Source organism: Tachyglossus aculeatus, chromosome 11 (genome assembly GCF_015852505.1).
Source record: "Tachyglossus aculeatus isolate mTacAcu1 chromosome 11, mTacAcu1.pri, whole genome shotgun sequence".
Lineage (NCBI taxonomy): Eukaryota > Metazoa > Chordata > Mammalia > Monotremata > Tachyglossidae > Tachyglossus > Tachyglossus aculeatus.
Genome location: NC_052076.1, coordinates 58406954 through 58431516, shown reverse-complemented (window position 1 = coordinate 58431516; position 24563 = coordinate 58406954). Strand labels below are relative to the sequence as shown.

The following is a 24563-nucleotide window of genomic DNA, read 5'->3' as shown; positions in this document are numbered from 1 at the left end:
AAACCAGAGAAGATCCTTTCCAAAGTAGACTATTCTACTGCTCTGGGAACAAACTGGAAATGATTTGCAGTGTTGCACTTTCATTTGCGGTGTTGATTTGTCATCTTTTGCTTGCATCATTTTTAAGGCACTAGTTGATTCCTGCTGACAGACATACAATACGGCAGCCACTTTTTTGATGTTGGTAAGATCCTTGCATTTTAGACTGTGAGCCCACTGTTGGGTAGGGACTGTCTCTATATGTTGGCAACTTGTACTTCCCAAGCGCTTAGTACAGTGCTCTGCACACAGTAAGCGCTCAATAAATACGATTGATTGATTGATTGATTGATTGATTTTAGGTGACCCTGTCTGTGGCTCAATATCCTAGAAAAAACATCCAGGTTGTCTGACACTGAGAATAATATCCCTGCTTATTTGTAATTATATACTACCCTGCGTCTTAAATAACTCAGAAATCATATAAAACAGATGCTGACAAACCATGGGGGGAAATACATCAATGATGAATCTCAGAATAATGTAAGATTCCTAATTCTAATTCCAGTACTTTGGGGTAAATTCCGCTACATCCAACTGGATTCCAGGATGTTCATCTTCTCGGGGACCCCCCCCCCCCCCCCGCAACCACTGCTCATTTCTGCTCTTTCACTCATACTGCAAAACCTCCTTTTCTTACTAATTTCCAGTAGATTTTGTCACTGTCTGAAAATATACATCAGTATAACTAATACAAAAGTTACATGTGTCATATTTTCAGTGTCTAAATATTTTGGCTAGATTCAAACCTCATTTCTCACCCTTAAAAATTCAGCAAAGGGAGACAGCATTTCCTATAATAATGAGTAATGTTATTAATGGCATAATTAACATAACTGGGTTTCAGGGACTACAAGTCAATGTTTTCGTGTGAAATAATCTTCTACTTAACATTTCATAATGGGCACTAGCCTTGCAGAAATTCATCTATACCGAGCATGGCGCCTTCAGCTCCTAGAGGTTGGCCTCCCTTGCAAGGGATAGGTTGACCAAGATTGCCCTGTTACGGGGAAATAACAGAATTGCCATTACTAGAGTTTTCTAATTGGAAAAGAGCCGGATACCTGACTCCGAGGAGCATGAGAAATTGGGGATAGACATTCCCGCTGACTGATGGGTGTCAGTGTGGGTGTTGGGGGGGTGGGAATGTGTTTAGCGCCTGTGTGCCTGTCCTTATACTAAATGGGCCCCAGATTGAAGCAGCTTAAATCACTGATGCTGACTGTAAGCTCACTGTAGGCAGGGAATGTGTCTGTTTATTGTTATATTGTACCTTCCCAAGCGCTTAATTCCGTGCTCTGCACACAGAAAATGCTCAATAAGAAGCACCAATGCTAGTGGATAGAGCTCAGGCCTGGGGGTCACAAAGTCATGGATTCTTACCCCAGCTCCAGCACTTGTCTGCTGTGTGACCTTGGGCAATCCACTTCACTTCTCTGGGCCTCAGTTTACTCACCTGTAAAATGGGGATTACGACAATGAGCCGGATAGGGGACAGGGACTGCGTACGACTCGATTTGCTTGTATTCTCCCCCAGTGTTTCACGCGGTGCCTGGCACTCAGTAAGCGCTTAACAAATACCACAATTAAACACGATTAAATGAACGACCGAATGAACGAATACTGTTGGCATGGCCACTCTGACCACACTCGCCCAGCTCGCAACAGTAAACCGGCCGTTTTGTTTGGGAGCCAAGCAGGAAAGGTAATCCCGGCTAGATTACACACTTCCTGAGGGCATGGATGATGTCTACTATTTTACTTTCCCAACAGGTTAGCACTCTGCCTAGAGTTAATGCTTGAAAACTACCATTGGTTGACTGATGGAGAGGGTTCAGGGTGATGCTGCCTTTCCTGGCAACTGTCCTGTTTTACATGGGGAATCACTACCCGGGAAGCTAGATGGGCCCCGGGTGGGTGCCATGGTATGTCGGCCTGGCAGCTCTGACTGTACTTGGCTCTTTAGCGGCCGGTTAGCTCAGTTGGTTAGAGCGTGGTGCTAATAACGCCAAGGTCGCGGGTTCGATCCCCGTATGGGCCATGTATCTTCTGAAGATGGGAGTCGGTGAGACTTTTCCTTATTGTGACTAAATCAGCCCCAGCCGATAGCCAATCTGCATTCTGAAAATGGAATACTTGATGTTTCCCCTCTGCCCCGCCCCCCGAAGGGGGACACTCAATCGTATGGAGAAGCAGCGTGGCTCACTGGAAAGAGCCCGGGCTTTGGAGTCAGAGGTCATGGGTTCAAATCCCAGCTCCGCCAACTGTCAGCTGTGTGACTTTGGGCAAGTCACTTAACTTCTCTGTGCCTCAGTTCCCTCATCTGTAAAATGGGGATTAAGACTGTGAGCCCCCAGTGGGACAACCTGATCACCTTGTAACCTCCCCAGAGCTTAGAACAGTGCTTTGCACATAGTAAGCGCTTAATAAATGCTATCATTAATATTATTATTTCCCAGGGCACCTCTTTTACACCACAGTGAGGCAAGGTCACGGGACAGCGGCAGTCCCTGAGATGTATGAATCACCATCAGTACGGGCCAACACCCTGCTATTTGGTGGCACCATTTTGCACAGGGGGAGGAGGGAATCATTTCCAACCCCCAACTAAAATCCTTGCTCTATGAACATATTTAAAGGCAGCCAAGGTTGAACACCACAAAAATAATGTAATAATAAATTACACCACCAATCTTTTTGCAACAAAATTCACCCCGTAATGACACTTTCGGTTATTCCTGGCAACCCATAATTAGTAATATTAAAAAGATTTCCATAGACTTTCATATCATCACATACCATCCATCCCTCTAGACTGTAACATCATAGTGGGCAGGGAACATGTCTATGAGCTCTGTTATACTGTACTCTCTCAAGGGCTTAGTACAGTCCTCTGCTCAATAAATACCACTGATTAATTTATCCCAATCCAAATCAGAAGCATTTATTGAATGCCTACTCTGAGCATGAGTGGGACGTATTCAAAAAACAATTAAGTGTAGTTAGTGAACTCTCATCTAAGAGAGAAGACAAACATGGAATCAAGAAGGCAACATTTTAGATTCAAATTTCATCAAACAAAAAGGAGACCTAAGTCTACCTGGATAGGGTCTTCCCTCATTTCACAGTAAAAAGCAGATTGTTTCTTAAGCAGTATTTGTTAAGTGCTTACTATTTGCCAAGCACTGTAGATATAAGCTAATCAGGTTGGACATAGTCCATATCCCACTTGGGGCTCACAGTCTTAATTCCCATTTTTAGCCCCTAACAAACTAAAGTTTATAAAGCCAAGTTTCATCCATGCTATATTCTTTAGATGTCACATATTTAGTCTAGTTATTATGTATGTATCATGATGTCTAACCATTTCAAATCTAATTTCTAACAAAACAAGGAATCACCAATTACCTATTAACAAACCGCAGGAAAAACAACTCAACTTACTGCAACATTACTTTTACTGTCCCCAATTCCCCAGTCATGAATGAACCTTTAGTCGGAAAAAAAAAAAAAGAGAGCATTCTCTGATTTGTACAAGTGACAAGAAAATGACAAAATAATGGATGGAAATCAGAGTCCCAGAAGGAAACAGAGTGCTCCGGAGACCAATATCCCAATCATTTGAACACTGATGCTATTAAAGTAGTCGGCACAGAGCACAAGATGGGGAGGATATTCACAAAGGTTCTAGAGGTTTCAGTAGATGAAATGGGGTTAGGGGGAGGACAGGGGAAGAAAGAGCATGGGGGACAGACAGTCCCCTCTCAAGCGATATCCTCATTTCTACACAGCAAATGCTGGTAGCATAATAACAATAAAAAATAATGATTTATGGTATTTGTTAAGCATTTACTAAGTGCCAAGCACTGTTCTAAGCACTGGGGTAGATACAAGGGTAATGAGGTTGCCCCACATGGGGCTAACAGTCTTAATTCCCATTTTACAGATGAGGGAACGGAGGAACAGAGAAGTTAAATGAATTGTCTAACGTCACACAGCAGACAAGTGGTGGAGGCAGGATTAAAACCCACATCCTCTGACTCCCAAGCCCATGCTCTTTCCACTAAGCATCTTACCTCTCCCCTCAAGAATGGACATCTGGTTTTGTCATTTCAACCTCTGCTGTGAAACCTGTCTGGTGGGGCTCTGGTGGCTAGATCGGTGCTCTATCACTGGATACCTAACTGAAGATTATTTAGAAAACTACCTCTTAGTACCGGGTGAAGCAGTGAGAATCCTGATCCAAAATTAAAAAGCAGCACGGCCTAGTGGAAAGAGCTCAGGCCTCTGAGTCAGCGGTCCTGAGATCTAATCCCAGCTCCTGCTTGTCTGCCGTGTGGCCTTGGATGAGTCATTTAACTGCTTTGTGCTTCAGTTACCTCACCTGTAAAAATTGGGATTAAGATTAAGTCCCTTGTGGGACATGGACTATGTCCAACCTGATTAGCTTGTATGAACCCCAGTTCTTAGTACAGTACCTGACACATAGTAACCGATTAATGAACACCGTAAAAAAAGCAAGGCTCCCTTTTGGCTCTATGTCCTTTCCAGCTGATATAAAGACCTCACTGTGGTCTTTGAACTTTAAAGTCCTAAACTATTTGCTTCTAGTCCTAAAACCACTTAAAAGTCCCAACTCTTCTAAACTAGTCCTGAAACCCCATCTCCATCAGGAGAAAAACTTAAATGCTAAATATTTGTTGCTCCATTTAAACTACCTGATCTGAAATATTCCACAGAGAATCTTCATTTCAAGATTTTAACAAAACCTGTTAAATGGATTTAGTATATTCAAATTTACAGTGTTGGTGGAATTTGAAAAGAGCAACAGAGAGATATGCTGGTGGCCCTAAAACAATTCAAAGACAAAGCAGTCTGAATAAAGATCAGTTGGGATAGAAGTTCATGAAGTTGGGAATGAAGTTTATGGCTGGGGAAATGAGATGAATCCAATATACTCAGTAGACAACAGTTTCCTTAGCATTTATCTCCCTCAAACCTTGGGGTAACCAGATTCCTCAGAGTTGGATTTCGGCCACTTTAGAAAAATTTCTTGGGGCAAGGGTAATAGGATCACTCCCCAAATATGGCATCTGGTCACTTTAAACTCTGAGACAACTCACCCAACTGGTGCAACTTTGGAAATGAATAAGTGAAAAGGAGCACTGCCTAGTAGAAAGAGCAGGGGTCTGAGTTCTAATCCCGGCTCCACCACTTGTTTACTGTGTGACCTCGGACAAATCCCCTAACTTCTCTCTAACGTCACCTATGTGACCTAACTTCTGTGCCTCAGTTCCCTCATCTGTAAAATGTTTGACATGGAGTGCACCCACCCTGATTAGCTTGTATCTTCTCTAGCATTTAGTACAATGCCTGGCACATAGTAAGAACTTCCCCTTCTAGACTGTGAGCCCGCTGTTGGGTAGGGACCGTCTCTATATGTTGCCAACTTGTACTTCCCAAGCACTTAGTACAGTGCTCTGCACACAGTAAGCGCTCAATAAATATGATTGAATGAATGAATGAAAGAACTTAAATACCATTTAATAAATAAATAGACTGGGAGCCCCTTGTGGGACAGGGACTGTGTCCAACCTAATTAACTTGTATCTACCCCAGTGCTTAGAACAGTGTTTGACACAGAATAAGTGCTTAACAAATACCATAAAAAATAAATACACAAATAGACCCGGTAGGCGCCATGCCTCAAAAACCAAAAAGATAGTACTGCTCACCACTCTAAGATATAATAATAATAATTGTGGCATTTGTTATGTGCTTACTATGTGCCAGGCACTATTCTAAGCACTGTAGTTAGATACCTGATATTCAGATTATACACAGTCCCTAACCCACATAGGGCCCCCAGTCTCAATCCTCATTTTCCAGATGAGGTAACTGAGGCACAGAGAAGTGACTTGCCCAAGGTCACACAGCAGACAAGTAGCAGAACGGGATTAGAACCCAGGTCCTTCTGATTCCCAGGCCCGCATGCACATCCCAACAAGATCCTCTGGTGTTCAAAAAAATCCACTGTATCATGCTTTTCCCTTCTTCTTTTAGACTGTGAGCCCACTGTTGGGTAGGGACTGTCTCTATATGTTGCCAACTTGTACTTCCCAAGCGCTTAGTACAGTGCTCTGCACACAGTAAGAGCTCAATAAATACAATTGGTTGATTGATTCTGGTGAGTCATATTTGGCTCCCTGCAGCAAAGATGTTGAGTGATGCAAAGGGGGAGGCCCTTGCATTTCTCTGGGACTAATCTCCTTGAGGGTGGGGATCAAACCTAGCAACTCCATTGCACTGTATTCTCCCGACTGTTTAATACAGTGCTCTGCACACAGGAAGTGCTCTGTAAATAACACTGATGGATTGACTGACTGATTAAGAAGCCCCTCTTCCACCGTGTGTTCTGACCCTACTCAGCCAAAGTCTTGACAGCAGAGGGAACCACACTTTGTGCCAGGGGTGGAGTGGGGAACAAAAGAGCAGATGCCCCTTTCAGCATCACTGCAGGTGGGAGGGCACACTACCCCCCAAACATGGCATTGAGCTAATAACATGTGACATCTAAGTGCTTACTATGTGCCAGGCACTGTACTAAGCGCTGGGGTGGATTCAGGCAAATGGGTTGGACACAGTCCCTGTCCTCACACTCTCAATCCCCATTACAGATGATGTAACTGAGGCACAGAGAAGTAAAGTGGCCTGCCCAAGGTCACACAGCCGACAAGGGCTGGAGTCAGGATTAGAACCCAGGTCTTTCTGACTCCCAGCCCTGTGCTCTATCCACTATGCCAAGCTGCCTCATGCATACGGGGACAACACTGCATGCAGCTACAAAAGCTTCCAGCTTCTGGGCAAGCAGTTCTCTACTTAAATGGGATTTGAGCCTGGTTCAAGTGAAGAATACAAGAGGGGGATGAAGAGAGAGCATTTTTCCTCTTCGGATCTCAGCCGGGCATGGTGCTGCACCTCTGGAGCCAAAGGGAGAGAAGAGAGCTCGACATTCTTGGCGGCCCAACGAGTGATGGGAGAAGGGGAAGGAGCGCCTGGAAAGGGCGGGAGAATGTGTAAAAGGATGACAAAGAAACTGGTGGTTTGGGATGTTTCCCCCCATTTCTCAGAGAGGCAGAGGAAATAATGCATTATGACTCTGGGGAAACGCAGCCCTAATTCTGTTTCCTGTTTTCTACCTGCCCTGATCCTTGCAGGACTTCGTCACCAACGTAGCTCTACCTCAAACAACCCACTCCACAGCCTCATACAAAAATCAAACGTCCCACGGGAGAGGCGCCTCCCAGCCCACCCTCAAAGGAAGGGAATAACTTGCCGGTCCCGAGAGATCATTTAATCCCTTTCTGTACTTGCAGAAGCAGCGTGGCTAAGTGGAAAGAGCAAGGGCTTGGGAGCCAGAGGTCATGGGTTCTAATCCCAGCTCCTCCACATTGTCTGCTGTGTGACCTTGGGCAAATCACTTAAATTCTCTGAGCCCCAGTTGCCTTATCTGTAAAATGGGGATTAAGACTGTGAGCCCCACGTGGGACAACCTGATCATCTTGTATACCCCCCAGCACTTAGAACAGTACTTTGCACATAGTAAGCGCTTAACAAATGCCATTATTATTATTATTATCATTATTAAGCACTTAGTACAGTGCTCTGAACACAGTAAGCGCTCAATAAATATGATTGAATGAATGAATGAATAAATCATTTGGAACATTAAGGCAAAATGACAAAGATGAGGGAAGAGACGTAGACCGGCATCCTATTACAGCCAGAACAAATGTGTTTTCCTTACAGCGTATATATCACATAGAAATGGTCAATCTATTGAGAGTCTAACCCCCATCATTACCAGCCCTCTAAAACTCTCTTATTTGCATTTACCCTGAAAAAGCTCTCTGTACTGCGCTTCTCTCTGCCCCGCTCGGTCTTTCTAACTGAAAGGAGGTTGGATGAGGAACCGACCTAATAAGGGAGATAAGCTAAGAGACACTTGCAGTCATGAGGCAGACAGAACATCTGGCGTGCCAGAGTGCCAAAGAAAACCCCTTCTTCTTCCAGGTTAACCTCGATCTTCCAGCATCCGGCAATCAAGAAGGAGAGGGTTCTAAATAGCAATAAACCTCACACTGAGAGCGGGCAACGGATTAAGAAAACGTAGCCTTTTATGGTAACTGCACTATAATGTCTTTGTAGCCAAAGGCCACATTAGCTGAGGATGGGAGATTCGATTTATAGTATCTGGTGAACGCGTGTACACTCCATGTGACAGCTCCACAGATTTCTTCGGAGGAGGTCTTGCCTTGCCTTCCTATTCCAGAGAAGAGACACTCCTCACACGAAATAAGCCTCGACTCTAAATATGCAGGACACTTTCACGCTTGTTCTTCTCTCCACTGAAAAACAAGAAGATTCCAGCCACTTCCTTTTAATCTTCCAACCAAAGAAAGGCAAATTAAAGAGTGTAAAACGAGTGTGCCCTATTCAGAAGTTTGACTCTCAATTAAGTCTTCACTCTTCCTCTCAGGAAATGAAAAACGCTTAAAAATGAGTAAGAGAAATGTCCTGCTCTGGATAAAAACGTAACTGTAGCTAGTCCTGGCACCAGAAGAACAATATCATTTTGAAACATCTAAAAGGAAACAATACATCTAAGGTCCCTGAAATAGATTATTTACACAGTATTTAATCTGTTGGCCTTAAATTGGGCTCTGAAAATCTGCCTTTAGTACGAGTTTCCATTTTATGCTGTGGCTCTGTCAATGTGAAACTGCTCATTTTAACAAAAAAGATTTAACATCTAAGGACAGATGATTCATTCGGTATCTGCTAATGTTGGCAATTTACAACGGCTTGATCCTTCCCTTTCAGACCTTCTCACTTTCTTGATACAAAAAAGGAGAGGAGGGTAAGTAGGGGAAAAAACGTAAAACAGACAAAATTTCAAAGATTACATTAAAGTAATGCTAACACTGGAATTAACAAGGAATCGACTCCAGATTTTTAAAAGTCCAATCCACGAAAGTTTGGGAACAGGAAGAATAGACCGGACAGAGGAATGGTACAATCGTTGGGAGACCAGGTGTGGTTAAAAAGTGGAAAGTGGATATAAATACTGCAAAACTGCTGCCAAAAGACAGTCAAAATGAAACCAGGATGGTGGAAACACCCCAGCAGTGTCAGCCCATTTTGCTTTCAGAGTCCATTCACCAGTATCCTTCAGTGCTCTCCCGTCTAAAGAGCAATCTGTCAGGAGGGGCCATATTACAGATGATAATGACAAGAAAGAGGTAACAGCACAGAAGAACTGTTGCTTTTTCAATGCAATTATAAACCAACAAATAAGTGACAGTAAGCCTCGCTTATATTCACAAAAACAAAGGCTGTGCATAACTATCGTTGTGAGTAGTGAAATACGACCCCACAAATTTCCAAAGGCGCCGAGGGAAGAGCAGGTGGGTGGTTGAAATGTACGTGGGTAGACTTGGCGGGGAGGGGACGGAACCATCAGGTATGTACTGGAGACCGAAAAGAAACATTCAGTCACTGTTCAGTAACGATGAGGAAATTGGATAATGCTTTGGTACAAAGCAAAAGCACACGCACAACATCTCCAATTCTCCTCTGGGATGAGAGAAAAGTTGTCATTGAGAGCAAATTAAGAGCCTCATTTGTGGAACAAATTTTGGAGCTACTGACAATAATTTAAGAACCAGGGTGGGGATGAAATGGACATCTACCCTGCAAGCTTTTCCACAACGATGTGATAAAATCATGACCCTCCAAGTTCAATGACAAATACAGTTCCAGCGTGGCTCAATGGAAAGAGCACAGGCTTGGGAGTCAGAGGTCGTGGGTTCTAAACCTGACTCCACCACTTATTAGCTGTGTGACTTTGGACAAGTCACTTAACTTCTCTGTGTCTCAGTCACCCCATCTGTAAAATGGGGATTAAGACTGTGAGCCCTGCGTGAGGCACCCCGATTACCCTGTATCTACCCCAGAACTTAGAACAGTGCTTGGCACATAGTAAGTGCTTAACAGATACCATTATTATTATTATTACTATTATTATCAAAATCTAACCAAAGAGTAACTGAAAAGAGAAGCAGTGGTGTTAAGTGACTTTTAGGACTACTGTCTCTGATTAACCTCACTTCTCTCCCTCAACTCATTCTTCCAAGTACTCCATGTACACACATAATTTGGGGCAAATGCATGCTTGAAAAATTGGAGGTGAGCTATTTGTAGGCTGCTAAGAGTTGCATCCAGAGCTTGGAACAGTGCCCAGCACTCGGAACAGTGCTTCACACATAGTAAGTGCTTAACAAATATTATTATTATTATTATTATTATGTCAATACGTTGTCTAGGAATCACCAAGATACCTTCAGGATGTCTCTACATTCAGTGTCCCATCTATCATCAGCCATAAAATCATATACAACAATACAGATATTTGCAATTGTGTGTACGGACTCATTTTCATAGACTACGTTCATCCAATTTCTCTCCCCTACCAGATTACAAATTACTTGAAGGTAGGGCGTAAATCTACTTTTTAAAAATATGCTCTTAGCACAGGGCTGTATATCCTTTGAGTTCTCAATAATAACGATGATGATGATAAAAGAGAAAAATACTTTAATGAGGTTTTGTGGAAATAAATAGGAAGTCCATTGAGGGAATGTGGTCCAGTGGTAGAGAATGGGCATGGGCGGTAGGAGACGTGGGTACTGGTCTCAGTTCTGCCACTGATTAATTATGTAATCTTGGGCAAGTCAGTGAACCTGTGTCTCAGTTTCTCCATTCATAGAATGGGGTTAACAACAGTACCCCTACCTATTTTAAAGTGCTTTGAAGTCTTTACACATATCAATCTTATGTCATCGACTACTATTTTTAATGTGGAAGTCAATTCTCCTTGTTTAGTGGGCAAATAGTCTGTTGTAAAACCCAGAGGAAAATTCTTATGGATTTGCTTGTGGTGAGAGTTATTCTGCCATCTGTCTTCTGGGCCCAGATGCTCTGTGGCACCTGTGAACATGACCTACTCCCAGGAGAACACTGTAAAGTATGGGGGTGGAAAGGGGGTGGGGGGAGAGACACACCCGAGGATATTGGGGGTTCAGGGTGACTGAGTCTTCCCCTGGCAAAAGATCCATGACTGCACTCCCATGCTCATCACCAATGGCAGGGAAGACCCTTGAAGTACGTGAGCATAAATCTGCTTCCAGAGAAGAATCAATGAGGGGACAGAATAATCATAACTGTGTAGTTTGTTAGATACTAGAGTGGATCCAAGCAAATTGGGTTGGATACAGTCCCTGTCCCACATTCATTCATTCATTTAATTGAATTTATTGAGCATTTACCATGCGCAGAGCACTGTACTAAGCACTTGGGAAAGTACAATACAACAATAAAGAGAGACATTCCCTGCCCACAGTGAGCTTACAGTCTGGGGCGGGGGCGGGGGGGGGCAGGGGGAGATAGACATCATTACAATTAATAAAACTACAAATATATACATAAGTGCTGTGGGGCTGGGAGGGGGGAAGAGCAAAAAGAGCAAGTCAGGGTGATGCAGAAGGGAGTGGGAGATGAGGAAAAGTGGGGCTAAGTCTAGAAGGCCTCTTGGAGGAGATGTACCTTCAATAAGACTTTGAATGGGGGGAGAGTAATTGCCTGCCGGATTTGGGGAGGGAGGGTGTTCCAGGCCAGAGGCGGGATGTGTCTCTATATGTTGCCATCTTGTACTTCCCAAGCGCTTAGTACAGTGCTCTGCACACAGTAAGCGCTCAATAAATACGATTGATTGATTGATTGATTGATTGACGTGGGCAAGGGGTCCGAGGTGAGACAGCCGAGACTGAGGCACAGCGAGAAGGTTAGACCTGAGGAGCAAAGTGTGCAGGCTGGGTTGCAGAACGAAAGAAGCGAGGTGAGGTAGGAGGGGTCACGGTGATGGAGTACTTTAAAGCCAATGGAGAGGAGTTTTTGTTTGATACGGAGGTGGATGGGCACTGGAGTTCTTGGAGAAGGGGGTGATGTGTGCTGAATGTTTCTGTAGAAAAATGATCTGGGCAGGAGAATGAAGTATGGGCTGGAGTGGAGAGAGACAGGAGGCTGGGAGGTCAGCAAAGAGGCTGATGCAGTAATCCAGGTGGAATAGGATGAGTGACTGTATTAACATGGTAGTAGTTCAGGTGGAGAGGAAGGAGCAGATTTTAAGGATGCTGTGAAGATGGGACCAACACAGTCTCAATCCCCACTTTACAGATCAGGTAAATGAGGCACAGAGAAGTGAAGTGACTTGCCCAAAGCCACACAGCGGACATGTGGCAGAATAGGGATTAGAACCAATCACCTGATTCCTAGGCCTGTGCTCTATCCATATGCCATGTTGCTTCCCAGAAGACATTTGCTTTCTCCTCTGAAGTCCCACTACTGCACTTTTAGAAGTCAAATAGTCTAGAGTTGAGCTCAGGGCCAATAAAAAAATCGGGGGGGTTATTTCTAAAACAGTTACGCTATCTTTGAGAAAAACGGCAAGAAAATTTGGAAGAACTCTTGGATAAATTCTAAATATTGACATTAAGAAAGAAAACCTAGCAGATCAGCCCCAATTCCCCTATTATGCACACTACGTAGACAATCATTCATCCAAAACATACGAGGAATTAAAGATACTGGAGGTTAATTAAATTCTCAGAAAAGAATGCCAAATAAGCCAACTAGTGGAGATTATGTTGCTGATACAAACAAAATATGTTTTTTTTACATATTGAAAAAGAATGCCAAGAACACTACGGAATGGACAAATTCTACTTTAAGGGATTAGGACTCTCAGTGGGTTGGTATAGGAGATTACAACATCCAATCAAATACACTAACTCATTTACATCAATGAGCCCAAAAACATTTCAAGGTCATTGTCATACCATTGCTATCCTCGTTATGTGAAAGCAAACATGATCTACTGATCTGTAAAAAAAAAATCTGAAGTACAAAATTCCTAATAAGAGAAAATAACAGTAATTAAAAATAAATTAACACCAAGGGAGTTTCCCCTTACCAGACAAGCTACTGGAAGAGACGCTACATTTCACAGAAGAGGAAAAAAGAAAAAATTGTAGTGAACTTTATGATGCTAAGAGTGGAGGAGACCTGATAGGGTAAGATCAATAGGTATTTTGGGGCCAGTGGATTAGCTTTTTTGAACTTAAAAGAGGATTTCCTTCCCCTGCTTTCTGCTTTTTTTGTTGTCATGTTTAAAAAATGGTCTTTTGGCATTTGAAATGGTGGAAAATAATTTGAGGTACAAAGTGACGAGCTTTCGAAGAACCCAAAAGGGTTGGACACTCTCCAATCGGGAAGAAGACAGTGCAGGGAGAGCAAGAAATAAACACAGAAATCCCCTTGAGAGGAGTAATGCGGTTAAAAAAACAGCCTATGGGCTTCAGCAGCTGTATGATCACCTACTTACAGTGCTCACTTTCCACTAACACTGTTCACTTTAAGAGTATGGCACAAAAACAGGAAAACTGAAACGACTACATTCCCTTCTCCATGCTCATCAACAGCAAGTAATGAAGGCTGCCCTCCAGGGAAAATTAGAATGAGATTTGGAAAATGGCACCAAGCACATAATAAAAGAATGGGAAACACATTTAAGAAAAGCAGTGTTACCAAAAGAACACAGACAACAAAAAGTGGTAGACAAGCATTCTGTGTATTATCCAACCCTCACATTCTAAACAAAAAGGGAAATCAAGCTCCTGGGTGCTAGACGCTTATAGAGATTGAAAAAAAAAAATCCCACTGGGTTGAGGTTAATGAAAGTTCACTGAAAAAGGAAAGAGAGGGTTTCGTAGTCATTGGAAGGAAAAAAGTCACAGTTTGAGCAAAGCACTTGAAAAGATGAAATGATACAATTTTTTTTCTAAGAATATTTCTAACACTCGGTTCTGTCATATCGCATATTTTCACAATGCACTTTGGCTAGGACGTCGTTGGAAATCCGGAACCATTTATCCGACAGGGTGAGCCTGTTTGGAAAGAGCACAATGTGGTAGTAGTAGAAGCGGCTTATGTGCATGCGCCCACCATCACGGTGAGAGTTTTCCTGAAAGCGGGGATCTGCAAGAACCCCAACCCTGCGTAACAGGAGAACACAGCATTTATGGTACACAGTAATTCCAAGGTGAATAAAATCATTAAGTAGGTGAAAATGTCTTCAATAAATGTTACAGAATTATAGACATTGTACTTTCACAATTCTTTCTAGAGAGAAAACATAAATGCTTTATGGAAGTCACAAAATGTCATCTTCAAATGACTCTGCTAGGACCTGCAGTAAAGGAATTTTACAGAGGAAAAAGACTTGTTTTTACCCATTGAATGGAAACAGGCAAATAATAAATTATTCAAAACGTGGGAGCCCATGGTGATGGAAAAGATTACTTTTGAGGCTTTGAAGACAGGTTTTATGTAATAATCATAATGTTGGTATTTGTTCAGCGCTTACTATGTGCCAGGCACCGTTCTAAGCGCTGGGGTAGATACAAGGTAATCAGGTTGTCCCACATAGGGCTCGCAGTCTTCATCCCCATTTTACGGATGAGGTCACTGAGACACAGAGAAGTTAAGTGACTTGCCCAAGGTCACACAGCTGGCAAGTGGCAGAGCCGGGATTCAAACCTCTGACTCCCAAGCCTGGGTTCTTTCCACTAAGCCATCCTGCTTCTCTAAAAAAGATGTACTATTTAGTAGCAATGATACTACGCTGTATAAATAATAGCTCCTAAATTTTCACGGTGGTTTGACTTCTGGTAAGTCAATTAACAAGAAATATTGAGTGCCCATAACAAACACAGCACTATGCATGGTACTCAACACTCTTCTAATCAATCAATCAATCAATCGTATTTATTGAGCGCTTACTATGTGCAGAGCACTGTACTAAGCGCTTGGGAAGTACAAATTGGCAACATATAGAGACAGTCCCTACCGAACAGTGGGCTCACAGTCTAAAAGGGGGAGACAGAGAACAAAACCAAACATACTAACAAAATAAAATAAATAGAATAGATATGTACAAGTAAAATAGAGTAATAAATATGTACAGACATATATACATATATACAGGTGCTGTGGGGAAGGGAAGGAGGTAAGATGGGGGGGATGGAGGGGGGAGAGGAAGGAAGGGGCTCAGTCTGGGAAGGCCTCCTGGAGGAGGTGAGCTCTCAGCAGGGCCTTGAAGGGAGGAAGAGAGCTAGCTTGGCGGATGGGCAGAGGGAGGGCATTCCAGGCCCGGGGGATGACGTGGGCCGGGGGTCGATGGCGGGACAGGCGAGAACGAGGTATGGTGAGGAGATTAGCGGTAGAGGAGCGGAGGGTGCGGGCTGGGCAGTAGAAGGAGAGAAGGGAGGTGAGGTAGGAGGGGGCGAGGTGATGGACAGCCTTGAAGCTCAGGGTGAGGAGTTTCTGTCTGATAACACATTTTCTAACACATTTCTGTATCACCTAAGGCATCTGGGTGCTCACCATACTTTGTAGCACTTATGTTCTACTGTATCCTTCCCAAGTGCTCACTATAGTGCTCTGCACACAACGGGTGCTCACTACATATTACTGATTGAGAGTGATCCTAAAGCTATCCAGCAAAAAGGGACTAGAACTTAATGCCTGTAATTATCTCCCGATAACTCTCTAGACTTGTGAGCTCCTTTTGGGCTGGGAACATGTCAGCCACCTCTGTGACACTGTACTCTCCCAAGCGCTTAGTACAGTTCTCCGCACACAGTAAGTGTTCAATACACCCGATTGATAAGATTAACATAATGATTGTTTGCAATTAGTTACGTATGAATGCAAAAAAATAGAATGATATACAATCGATCAACATCCACTGTGCAGAACACAGGATTAAGTGCTTCAGCGAGTACAACAGATTTAGTAAGACTGTGAGCCCAGTGTGGGATAGGGACTGTGTCTGACCTGATTATCTTCTCTCTTCCCCTGCACTTAGAACAGTGCTTGACACATAGTAAGCGCTTTACAAATACCACAATTATTATTTCTGCCCTGCAGGACCTTACTTTACAGAGGAGGAGACAGACACTCAAATAATCGACATATTGGAGAAAGAAGGAAATGTGGCTATGTAGATAAGCAAGTGTTTCCTTAAGGAACGGGTTATGTAAGTCAATATGTACAGAAATGCCATAGATATTGTGGGCAGGTATCATGTCGACCAACTCTGTTATACTGTTATTTTTTACTTATATTGAACTCTCCCAAATGCTCTACACACAGTAAGCACCCAATAAATACAGGTGATTGGTTGTTTGACAGGTGGTTGTGACTAAATAAGGGCAAAATTATAACACAAGTCTAAAAAAAAGCTCAACCATATGAGCAACTGAAAATTCAGCATTTCGGTCTTTAATCTGACTAGGATACACTCCCTTTGATTTGTTTAAAGGGGAAAAGGATGGCTCTAGAATTAGAGGGCTCTAGACAGGTCTGTTTAACATTCCCACCAAGAAAGAGATTATAAGAAATCAACAAACTATCAATTTGACAAAATCTAGAGGATCAAAATGCCGTGGTAATCGCCAACCTATTTCAGTCGAAAATAAACACCTTAAAACCTCATTACATCAAAACACGTGGAGTGGCAAAACTGGATTTTGTACCAACCTGGTTCAGACTATTCAGGAGATTCATTGAGAAACCACAGGGCACCTAGTTGGCAGAACAAATACAGATGCTTCACATTTCACACAAATCTGAACAAATAAATATTGGTTTAACATTCTTTTACTCTAACAGGCCAATCAATTCCTTCCAAGACAGTGTGAAAGACTCACTTAATAATAATAATAATAATAATGGCATTTATTAAGCACTTACTATGTGCAAAGCACTGTTCTAAGCGCTGAGCACTGTTCTAAGAGAGGAAACCCTAATTCAACATATCTGGTCTCTAGGAAACATTTTGATTCTTTCCCACATGACATTTTTGTTCATCAACAAGCTAAACAATATGATCTGTTGCACACTTCTGTTGATGGGTGACAACCTTTTGGTGGTTTATACCCACCCAAACTACATCCGTGCCTGCAAGATACAGCTATTTCCAACAGCACAAAATTTTGTGGCAGAAAAAATTTCTCCCTTTACTTGGCTTGTCTGCTTAAAATGAAAGAAAGACATTCAAGAAGTTTTAAAGCTAAAACAATATACTACAGTACTCTATGACGAGATATACCAGTTGCTCAGAGAGAACATCCTATGTTATCTTTACCATCCTGGCCCTGAGGTTTTAGTTTTCAACCACTTTTTAAAAATCAAGAATACTCTAAGGACTGCTTCCCAATCACCCGGCATGCAAAAAGGGGAAAGAAACCTAATTAGGACTAATTAACCAAATTACTATTTTAGCTGGAATTCATCCCTAAAATGGCAGAACATATCTGTTTGCAATAAAAGTCAACATTTTTAGGAAATATTCTGGGGGTAAATCAAATTCCCATGTTACAAAATGCATGCCCACACTATTCTTTTTCCAAATAATAATTAATAATAATAATGGTGGTATTTGGTAAGTGCTTACTATCCAGCACTGGGGCAGATTCAAGATAATCGGGCTGGATATAGTCCCTGCCCCACATGGGACTCACAGTCTAAGTAGGAGGAAGAAGAGGAACTGAATGGCCATGAAGTGCTTAGTACAGTGCTCTGCACACAGTAAGCGCTCAATAAATACGATTGATGATGATGATGATGCAAATGACGATATGAGGCACTGAGAAGTCGTGTGACTTGCCCAAGGTCACACAGCTGGAAAGTGGCAGAGACGGGATTAGAACTCAGGTATGTGACTCTCAGGCCTGTGATCTTTCCACTAGATCATACCGTTCGTGAGTATCTGCTTTACCACTTCAGAGCAAAGGTAAAGCGAGAGTACAAAAGTTGAAATGTCTCCCAAGGATCACAGAGTGGTGTTCCAAGAAGGTTGTTTTGGGGTCTTATATTATTTACTACATTTATATCCAGTGACTTGGAAAGTGGAATGATGAACACACTCATCAAGTTAGACCCCTAATATGGGCAAAGAGGCAAATATGTAGGGGGAAAAATTAGGAGACAAAGCCTTGTGAAGTTCAATGGAGTATGTCAAGGACAGTTTATTTAAGGAGAAGAAATAAATCACATATATAAATCCTTAAATAGAAGACTATATATGCACATATATAGATGTGTATATGCAATTTATTTCTTCCAGTGTATATACCGGAAGATGACTGGCTAAAGGAAAATATCTGGGGGTCACGTACTTTAAATACTAGCATCACATTCTTATTAACAAGAATAGGATATGTGGAAATCACTGCCCCTTCCCCCACCCCACTCTTCACTTGACATTGGTCAGATATCTCTTAGTGTACTAAGCCAAGAAAGAAAAATGTTGAAAAAGTTGAGAAATCTAAACCGTAGCAACAAATATTAGCAGTGAAATCAAAAATAAGACATACACGCTATAACAATAATAATAATGATGATGATGGTATTTGTTAAGCGTTTACTATGTGTGAAGCACCGTTCTAAGCACTGGGGATACAAGGTGATTAGGATGTCCCACATGGGGCTCACAGTCTTAATCTCCATTTTACAGAGGAGGCAACTGAGGCACAGAGAAGTTAAGTGACTTGCCCAAAGTCACCTAGCAGACAAGCGGCGGAGCCGGGACACATTAGACGACCAATGTGTTATGATTATTAAGTCTAAGGAATAGAAGTTAAAGGAGTCACACTAACTGCCTTTCAGTATATTAAGGTTGTTAGAGTGGCTGACATTAAGAATTAGGATTATACGGGTGAAATTATACAGTTCTCCCCCTCCTCCCCCTCTCGATCCCCCCGCCTTACCTCCTTCCCTTCCCCACAGCACCTGTATATATGTCTATCTGTTTGTATGTACTTATTACTCTATTTATTTATTTATTTTACTTGCACATATTTATTCTATTTATTTTATTCTGTTAATATGTTTTGCTTTGTTGTCTGTCTCTCCCTTCTAGACTGTGAGCCTACTGTTGGGTAGGGACCATCTCTATATGTTGCCAACTTGTACTTCCCAAGCGCTTAGTACAGTGCTCTGCACACAGTAAGCGCTCAATAAATACAATTGAATGAATGAATGAAATATAGATACAAAATTTGGGGTGCTCCAACTTTTTGTCTTGAAGGGGGAATACTGGAAGGAGCAGGAGGATGGAGCGGGGCAGTTACGGGCAGTGTAACAAGAGTGTAAGCACGTTGGGCAGCAGGGATTGTATCCATTTACTGTTGTACGGCCCTCTCCCAAGCACTTAGTACAGTGCTTCCCACAGAGTAAGGACTCAATAAATACCATTTAATAAATGAACGAATGAAGAGTAAAGGAGACTACAGGAGGAGGGATGATGGGATCAGAATGGCTACTGGTTCAACAGAGAAAGGCAATAGGACTTCCTGAAAGAATAGGGCCTATCATCTCCAGAAAGAGTGTCAAAACCATGACAAAAAAAGAACACAGGGAGAGCTGAGAAAGAGCAAGAGGAAGATTTCCCCACCTCTCAGGAGGATACCCACCTCATAAACTTCCCAGATCACCCCAAGATGAGTTCGAAGGTGAGGAAACCTGACTCAGGGGTGGAACCCAGGAGGGGCGTGGGAAGGTGGAGGTGGCAAAAGGAGGTTTGGGTTTTCATCTGTGGGCTGGAATCCAGTGGTCCAGACACCAGTGTGGGGTTGAGTCAGTAAACTGCATCTTGGTATATCATCTCCATCTTGGACTGGAAATTATACCAAGGCAACAGGCAGGTTTTATCTTTTTATTTGGTTGGGCGCAGGGTGGATTCCGCTTACAGGAAGCTCGCTATGTTGTCGACGGAGGGCAGTTGTCGGCATTAAAGGTTATTATATAGAAGAGGCTATACAGCTGTTCTCCAGATTTGCCAAGGACGGAACTATAGTAAGACTGCTATAGGTTAGATATATGGAGGAACTTTCTGACCATAAGTGTTATTCAACATTAACATCAGACTACCAAGATTTTCTAAGGTACCTCCCTTCTAAAGCCCACTTCAAAATAGAAGACTGCCATTTGTCTTGGATGAATAATACTAATAATAATAATCAATCAATCAATTGTATTTATTGAGCACTTACTGTGTGCAGAGCACTGTACTAAGCGCTTGGGAAGTACAAGTTGGCAACATATAGAGACAGTCCCTACCCAACAGTGGGCTCACAGTCTGAAAGAATAATATAATATATATAATATAATATATATTATATATTATAATATAATATATAATATAATGTATATTATATATCCTATAATATAATAGTAATCAAGTGCTTAGTGCAGTGCTCTGACACAGTAAGCACTCAATAAATATGATTGAATGAATAATAAGAATAAGAATAATAGCAATACGTAACTGTTTATTATGAGCCAAATGATGTATTAAGCACTGGGGTAGATACAATTTAAGCAGACCAGACACAGCCCATGTCCCATATGTCCCATATGCTAAATTGGAGAGAAATAAAGTATTTACTCTCCGTTTTACAGATCATTCATACAGATGAGGAAGTACAAAAATGTTCAATGACTTCCCTGAGGTCAAACATCAGACAAGCGATAGAAGAGGGATTAGAGGCTTGCTGTGGGCAGGTAATATGTCTGCTTATTGTTGTATTGTACTCTCCCAAGTACTTAGTACAGTGCTCTGCATACAGTAAGCACTCAATAAACACAACCAAATGAGTAAATGAATGAATAAATGAATAAACTCAGGTCCCCTAACTCTCAGGGCCAGGTTCCTTCCACTTGGCCACACTGCTTCTCAATACTGAAGTCCCACTGGGAGGTTGAGATCCTCTTAAACTGAAAATCTATAGCATCACATTTTGCTTTTTAGTGTTTTGGGTAGTAATATTTATCAAGGACTATGAAATGAACGAGTATTTGTACAGGCAACTGGAGTAGTAACAGCTAGGAACAATAAAATGAAATCTGAGTCAAGATTAGAGCATCGAAACTCTGAATTGGTTGTGTTTCTAAACATTGCATGCTGCAGACGGTTTAAGCACAATTTTTACTTTTAAAAAACTGAATAAAAAATATTTTGCAAGGCCATTGTATCAAAAGGACTTGAAATTGAAGCATATTAAGTAAACTGATTAACTTTATTATACGCTATCACTGCTGCCAGTTTGAGGTTTCATGAATGAATAAGCAATTTAGCCTTAATACATAAATCATGTTTTGCTATACTACTTCATGATACATAAATGCTATTTTATGGTTCAGTTATTTTCAGAATGGAACAAAATAGTTACTTTGGCAGCTTTCAATAAAATTTCCCGTTCTTGTTCATCTTTCCATTGCTTCTCTAAACGTTCCAACGGTTCAAAAAACTGTGACCGGACATCTGTAGCCAGTCCATACCACTGACTATTCTGGAAAATGAGAAACATATTTCATGAAAATATGTACTCCTCCTATAAATATGCAATTGGGAAAATTCATTCCTCACCTTTATGTTGCTATTTTTTCTACAAATCTTTCTAATATTTTAACAAATAATAATAATAGTAATAGTAAGAACTTAACAAATTTCATTATGTATAGATTTATTACTCTATTTTACTTGTACATATTTACTATTTTACTTATTTTATTTTGTTAATATGTTTTGTTTTGTTGTCTGTCTCCCCCTTCTAGACTGTGAGCCCGCTGTTGGGAAGGGACCGTCTCTCTACGTTGGCAACTTGTACTTCACAAGCGCTTAGTACAGTGCTCTGCACACAGTAAGCGCTCAATAAATACGATTGAATGAATGAATGAATTATGTGCTAGGCACTGTACTAAGCACTGCGATAGATACAACATAATCATGGACCTCATGGAAGAATACCACATATATCAATAATCGTGGAAACTGATATTTCCTCATTAGTATATATCATTTTTTCTTTAGCATATATCACTTTCCTTCATTAGTACATATCATCATCATCATCAATCGTATTTATTGAGCGCTTACTATGTGCAGAGCACTGTACTAAGCGCTTGGGAAGTACAAATTGGCAACATATAGAGACAGTCCCTACCCAACAGTGGGCTCACAGTCTAAAAGGGGGAGACAGGGAACAAAACCAAACATACTAACAAAATAAAATAAATAGAATAGATACATACAAGTAAAATAAATAAATAAATAGAGTAATAAATATGTACAAACATATATACATATATATGTATACATATATACATATCAATGACTAACTTCACTAAAATGAAAATAAAGAAATTTTAACTTGGGCTATAAACATGAAGTGTAAATCAACAGATAAATACAAGACAATTCCAATCTGATTTTGTGATTTCACAACTTGCAATTACAATCCAATTTTTAAAATCACCTTTACCTTTGGCCACCCAAAACCCAGGGCTTTCATTTAATTTCAAATACGTAGATTCTATTTTTAATAACAATAGAGACCAGTGTGTTATAAAATGAAATAATAATGATGATGATGACGATGGTATTGGTTAAATCATCATCATCATCATCAATCGTATTTATTGAGCGCTTACTATGTGCAGAGCACTGTACTAAGCGCTTGGGAAGTACAAATTGGCAACATATAGAGACAGTCCCTACCCAACAGTGGGCTCACAGTCTAAAAGGGGGAGACAGAGAACAAAACCAAACATACGAACAAAATAAAATAAATAGAATTAAATGCTTACTTTGCTTACTATATGTCAAGTTCAGTGCTCTGCAAATACTAAACACTCACTAAGTACCGTTGACTGATTGATTGAGCACTTATCAATCAATCAATCAATCGTATTTATTGAGCGCTATGTGCAGAGCACTGTACTAAGCGCTTGGGAAGTACAAATTGGCATCACATAGAGACAGTCCCTACCCAACAGTGGGCTCACAGTCTAAAAGGGGGAGACAGAGAACAGAACCAAACATACCAACAAAATAAAATAAGTAGGATAGAAATGTACACAGTACAGTACAAATGCACACAGTAAGCGCTCAATAAATACAATTGATTGATTGATTGATTGATTGAATTAGGTGCTTGGGAGAATACAAGACAGCAGAATTAGTGGACACGTTCCTGGTCCTTAATGAGTTTACAGGCTTGAGGGGCCAGTCGGCATGAGAGGCCATCCTGCTGAGTTTCCCTGTGGCAGCTCTGCATTGTTGCTTGTGCAAGGAAACTTAAGAAAAGAAGGAGGATGGCACCCAACTTCACCACCCCACTGACCTCTCGTGCCAAAACAGCACTGGCAGGGAAATGCCCAGCACCAGGGGTAGTGTGGTGTTGGCCTGCTTCCGCATCGCGGTTGCTTCTATGTCACCGCCTCCACTGCCGTGCTAATTCCCCGTGTATTTCTAGTACTAGAAATCCATTTGTCACACGGCGCAACCAGAACTACTTGCCTCAGAAAATCTGGCTCCAAAAGTCCATGATCCTTTCCTTTCCTGCCAATCTTGCCTCTCACATACAGTATAAGGCCCTCCTTTCCCCTGCTGATGGCCTCAGAAAATCTGGCTCCAAAAGTCCATGATCCTTTCCTTTCCTGCCAATCTTGCCTCTCACATACAGTAGAAGGCCCTCCTTTCCCCTGCTGATGGCCTGGGAACAAAACTGATAGACTTTCCTGAGATAATAATAATAATAATAGCATTTAATAATAATAATAATAATAATAATGGCAATTATTAAGTGCTTACTATGTGCAAAGCACTGTTCAAAGCGCTGGGGAGGTTACAAGGTGATCAGGTTGTCCCACAGGGGGCTCACAGTCTTAATCCCCATTTTACAGATGAGGGAACTGAGGCCCAGAGAAGTGAATTGACTTGCCCAAAGTCACACAGCTGACAATTGGCGGAGCTGGGATTTGCACCCATGACTTCTGACTCCAAAGCCCATGCTCTTTCCACTGAGCCACACTGCTTCTCTATTTGTTAAGTGCTTACTGTGTGCCAGGCACTGTACTAAGCACTGGGTCGGATACACAACAAATCGGGTTGGGCACAGTCCCTGTCCCACATGGGGTTCACAGTCTCAATCCCCATTTTACAGATGAGGCAACTGAGGCAGAGAGAAGTTAAGTGGCTTGCTCAAGGTCACACAGCAGACAAGTGGCAGAGTCGGGATTAGAACCCATGACCTTCTGGCTCCCAGGCCTGTGCTCTAGCCACTATCCCAGGCTGTGTCTAGATAGTTGTTCTTCGTGCTTGAACATGCTTTAGATGCTTTGGCCTAATAGAGCACAGGCTTGGCAGGCAGAAGGACTTGGGTTCGAATCCTGACTCGGCCACTTGTCTGCTGGGTGACCTTGGGCAAGTCACTTCACTTCTCTCTGCCTCAGTTGCCTCATCTGTAAAATGGGGATTGAGACTGTGAACCCCATGTGGG

At 41.9% G+C, this 24563-nt stretch overlaps 1 non-coding gene across 1 annotated transcript; it reads left to right on the top strand.

The window, feature by feature from the left end:
• Window positions 1-2006: 2006 nt before the first annotated feature.
• On the top strand, window positions 2007-2080 carry TRNAI-AAU. The gene has a single exon. It is a non-coding gene; the product is annotated as a tRNA-Ile (tRNA).
• The last annotated feature ends 22483 nt before the right edge of the window (window positions 2081-24563 follow it).